Here is a 5,276-nt window from a genome sequence, read left to right as displayed (position 1 = left end):
ATCTGGTTGGGTTTATAGCAGACATGTCGACGGGTTTCACCACCGGGAGCAAAATGTTTCTGGCTATCATGGCCGTCTGGATCTTCCTCTCTCTTGCTGCCGGTAAAGTAGATTTTAAAGCTTTGGGATGATTTAACTTTTTACTCAAAGATACTTCCTGAGTCAACTTCTGCTGTTTTTGAGTGCAAACATGCTGCAGATCAAGATGGTATCTGATTGGGGTCAAACTGACAGTCACTATGAGGAGTTTTCTGAAATTATAGCAGCATCATTTTCTTTAGGAGCATAGATATTTGTTCAATTCCACAAGTTAATTTTAATAACTGGTATTTGAAGAAACAGGATGGATGGCCTGTTGCACTTTGTACATAAAACATTTTAATTCATTTTAATGTGTTTAAACAGGTGAGATCAAAACAAAAACTTCAATTTAGGACATTTGACAGAAAAGCAAAGAGGTTTGATTCAGATCTGTTCTCACATCATCTCCAGTAAGAATTAATAACCTTTAGAGACAAAATTATCCTTTAAATTCTCACATAATTATAGTTATATCTCGATAGTTTTGCAGTATTTTGCTAACTTATTTTACTGTTGCCTTTTACATTTAAATCTCAAATTATGACAAGTAAAGAACAAAATTCTGCTTTAAAAGATGAATAGAAAGTTTGAGTGTTTGAAATTAAAATATAAAGAAATAAGGAAAAAATACTGACAGTTCCACTTGTGCAGATGAAATTCCCTGTTAATTTTCATTTACAATGCACTAATAAAAAAAATTTATTACAAATGTTCAAAGTTAGCAAAAAGCTGTAACAGCTTTTTCAACATCTTAGTTTGATTTTAATGAGGTTATTTAAATGATTAATTTTCTGAGTGTCACATTTTTTTAGTCATTATTTAAATAACCTGTTTTCTGGCTCCTGAACTGTTTTATTGCAGATTATTTAACTCGTAACATTTTCCCATGTTATAAGTTATTTATCTGATAAAGTACTTAAAACAAGCCTTTATATCTCGCTGAAAAGTTACTTTTAAGTTAGTTTGTCTTATTTCAAGTGTAACAAGAAATCTGCACTAGAAACTAGACTAAAAATACTTGGTAAGATTTTGTGTTTTTGCAGTGCACTTGATTGAAATGGAAGGAAATTATTTGAAAACTTTATTATTGCCCCCTTGATGTCTTTTTTCACTGCGTTTGTGTCGTGGTGCTTTTCTGTTGCAGGTAGATGTAATAAATGCCCAAACTGCTGTGACAAAGGGTCAGATGAGGTCAAGGGGAAAATCTTAAAGTGTTTGGAACAGAAACCAGGACCAGCCTGTGATAAACACTTCTATCTGTGAGTAGAAAACAAATTCATCCTTCCATCTTCTTCCCTTCTCTTTCAGCTCTGATCAGTTTTCCTGTAGATGTTAACACGGACGCCATCTAGTGGTGTAATTTCATATCAGCTGTAACACCTGGAGAAATGAAGATGCGGTCGTTGTTTACCTGAAAATGTCATCATTCGGTGTTGCCCCTTTAATTATCCACATTTGTTTTTATCCTGCATGTCAGCTAGAACAATTTTATTTGTTAACAACATTTTTAATGTTTTAATATTTAACTTTAGTCGTCTGGATCCTGTTTTAAGTAACTTGCACATTTAAAAAGAGATTTCTCAGAGTTTTGTTAGAATCTAGCAACAACTGCATTTCCTGCTGCTGGAACACTTCACCGATTTCACTGCAGTATCAATCATTTTCAACACTTACAGATATTTAATTTAATTCCAAGCTAGCATGTATTACCAGGATGGTCCTTTAAAAAGGAAAAAGAAAACTTTTGCAAATCATTATTAGCTTAGAATCTTTGATCATTTTTAGTTGGTGTAATTTAGTGGCATAATTCTGTTAGCTCTTTGCTGAACTTTTAGTGATTGCAGTTTTCCCTTCATGGTTTCCCAACCCATGGCTCATGGACACTAAGAGGTTCCTTATCAGTGGTCCTTCTGTTCAGGACTCAGAGTTAACGGGGACAAACCGAGAGAATTTCTCTAATATTGAACATAAAAGCCTCTGAGACGTTCTTTTCTGGATAGACAATTCCTATATGTGAACAGGGTTAGTAGGTAAGCAAGTCTTTGTTTCAGTAGCAGTGTGTGTGTGTGTGTGTGTGTGTGTGTGTGTAACTTATCTTGAATGTCTCCTTTCTGTCTTTACTTCTCGCTGCCCCTCCTGCTGCTGGCGTCGCTGCAGCGTAGTCCTCCCCTCCTCTCTCTCTGCAGTTTCCTGTCAGTCCAACTGGTTCTGGTGTTGGATCTTTGAGTTGTCCAGACTGTCCCTCAGGATTTCAGGAGAAACTCCTAATTCTGCTTTCCTGGTTGTATCATGGGATATGTTTCAATTTCATCTAATTTTACGATTGGAGGGGGAGGGGGATTGTTCAGCTGAATCTGGCAACTTAGGATATAAAGGTGCTGCTGCTGCAGCTGCTGGGGGCTGCATCACTGCTGCAGCTCCTGCCTGTGAGCTGCTGCGAGAAGAAGCTCACTGGAGATTCATTGTCCTCTAGTCTGACAAACATACTTGTTGCTTCCTCCTGTTAGTTCTTTTTATTTTTATTTTTATTTTTATTTGCAACACTCTCTTCCAAGACTCCAACCACTCCTTCTACACCATACCTTTTTTATTTTCAGTGAGATGTCTCTCCACTGGCTTTCTTTCTGTGAAAGTGTAGAAATGCTAAAAACCACCCACAATCTTCTGATAGTTACTTTCTTTAGGCGAGAAAAAAAGAGAGTAAAAATACCCACTATCTGCCTTTTAGATAGTTACTTTCTTCCCTTAAAGGTGAAAAAAAGAGTAAAAATACCCACTATCCCCATAATTTTAGTACTCTGTGATTTAGCTCAATATGATCTATTATTTTGTGCTTCGTCACAGAAGTACACTTCTCGTGCCCCTATTGTTCCCTGGAGAACAAACTTCCCCGGTTCCCCACTTAGGAATCTAAAAGTTGTACTTTCAGAGAACTCGGCTCCAGACACACTTCACATTCGCACTCATACAAAAATTTCCTGCCAGCTTGAGGTTCCTTATGTGGACCTGAACCAGGGCGAGACTCTAACGCGCTCCTCTTTTTTTTAATTTTTGGGACTTTAACCCAAATTGGGACTCTAACCCACGTTTTATTTTAGGGACTATAACCCACGTTTTATTTTAGGGACTATAACCCTAAATTGGCTGAATTGGGACTCGAACCCAATTAATAGCGCTTTTTCAACTCACGTTTCTGTCGGTTCGTCTTGTCCGGTCGGATCCAGTCAATCCGCCGTTGGCAGACAAAGTGGGACATAGGGCGCTGGCCCAGCGAAGACTTTGTTTCCAAGTCCTGTTGACTCTGGCCGTGCACGGTCGTTCTTCGTCTGTCAGCAAACGGGTATATTGAGATCCGGGTCACGGCACCAAGTTGATCGGTATTTTCTCCACCTAAATAAAAAGAACAACAGACAACGTTACTGAGTTTTCAACCAAATTCTTGCAAGAATTGAGAGGCACAGAGGATCAGCTCCTACAAGCCGATCTCCTTGCGTTCTGCCATCCTGCTGCAGAACTTTTTATCTTTTTATCAAGCAGAGAAAGGGAGTGAATGGAAAGTGGGAGACTGATCTTAACAAAAGGGGGGGCTACCCTGATAACAAGCAGAAATAGAAACTAAATTCTACACACAGATAATTAGAGGCAGCTAAGGAGAATCTCAGGAAGTTCTCCTAAAAAAACACCTGGGAAAACATGATTGAGGTCAAAGAAAAGCACTAAACCTTAAAATATAAGACAACTAGTAATATAAAAGTACTAATGTAAGAAAGATAAAACAGAATAATTCTAACAAGGACCGAACTAAATGCTCACTTTGTTTGTTGTTTCATCTAATTTTAAGTGTTTATTTTTGCGCTTCATGCAGGAATAATTAAATTGTCCAACTGTTTTGCTTCTCTCTGCAGTGTTGAGGTCAAAGGTGGTAAAACGTTTTGCATCAACCCGAAATCCCAATGGCTGAAAAACAAGAGAAACCAGGTGAGCCTCATTGAGTGAAAAACTATTTAAATTTATTCTCATTTCTTGCAAACATTTACAAATGACTATCTGTGCATCAATTATTGGAGATAATATACACAACTATGAGGACTAAAAATGTGTAAGTTTTCTGTTTTACAGAAAATATGTAAATATTTGCTTTTTTCTTTTTCCCATCACAGGAAGGGTTAAGCTGCAGCTCAACTGACGAGCGTCGTCGGCACAAATTAGATGTTGGAGCAAAAACAAAAGGAAAGAAACATCAACTTCCCTTTATTAAAACAAGAAAATAATTAGAAACATGCTTAAGAAATATTAACAATGCAGAAATATTTTGGTTGTTGGTCAAAATCATCCAATTGTTTTGGTCAGCTCTGGTCAAAAAGGGAAGCAGTAGAAAATCTGATTGTTTTTCCCGGTAATTAAACGCGTCGTTTTTTGTTTTTTACATTTGGGATTATTGTTCCAGCTGAGAAGCAAAATCTTTGGTTTGTGATCTTTCACTTCTCAGCTTTGCAGCAAGAACGCTCACCTTTGGTGTGGCGCTAAAATGATCAAAAACATGCTAATGTTCGAGTAGGCTAGCTAAAGTTAGCATATTAGCATGCTAATTATTGTGACTTTTTGTATGACTGTTGCCAAATGTCCATCTGAGCCAGCAGGTCAGTTTGAAAGATTATAGGGAAACTGTGCAGCAGTCAATAAAAATTCAAATATATGTTGTATGTTATTGTGTATATTATTATTGTTATTATTATTTTTATTATTGTTATTATTATTTGTATTATTATTATTATTTGCTGTTTGTTGTTATTATAAGTTACAAGTTGCATCAGAATAACTGAATCTTGAAGAAATCTTGGCCCAACGTCAGTAAACTTTGGACACAGACTCTTTAAGGCACAGGTCTCAAACTCCAGGCCTCCAGTCGCTGTCCAGTTTTTAGATGAGCCACAGGTACAAAACACTGGAATGAAACGGCTTAATTACCTCCTCCTTATGTAGATCAGTTCTCCAGAACCTTAGTGACCTAATTATTCTATTCAGGTGCAGCAGAGGCACATCTAAAAGTTGCAGGACAGCGACCCTCCAGGACTGCGGCCCTCCAGGACTGGAGTTTGAGACCCCTGGTTTAAGGGGTTTTGAACGGCAGATATACGACCATATTTGGCCTTCCTGCAACCTGTAGGTCCTAATTTAAATCCAGTAGAACCTTT

At 37.5% G+C, this 5,276-nt stretch overlaps 1 long non-coding RNA gene across 1 annotated transcript; it reads left to right on the top strand.

The window, feature by feature from the left end:
• The first annotated feature begins 1,071 nt into the window (after window positions 1-1,071).
• LOC114136646 (uncharacterized) lies at window positions 1,072-5,001 on the top strand. The gene is made up of 3 exons (XR_003593852.1): window positions 1,072-1,340; window positions 3,987-4,059; window positions 4,242-5,001. It is a non-coding gene; the product is annotated as an uncharacterized LOC114136646 (long non-coding RNA).
• Window positions 5,002-5,276: the final 275 nt, after the last annotated feature.

The sequence above is a fragment of the Xiphophorus couchianus genome, chromosome 21 (assembly GCF_001444195.1).
Source record: "Xiphophorus couchianus chromosome 21, X_couchianus-1.0, whole genome shotgun sequence".
In the NCBI taxonomy this organism is placed as follows: domain Eukaryota; kingdom Metazoa; phylum Chordata; class Actinopteri; order Cyprinodontiformes; family Poeciliidae; genus Xiphophorus; species Xiphophorus couchianus.
The sequence above is the reverse complement of the archived record's forward strand: the minus strand, read 5'-3'. Positions and strand labels throughout refer to the sequence as shown.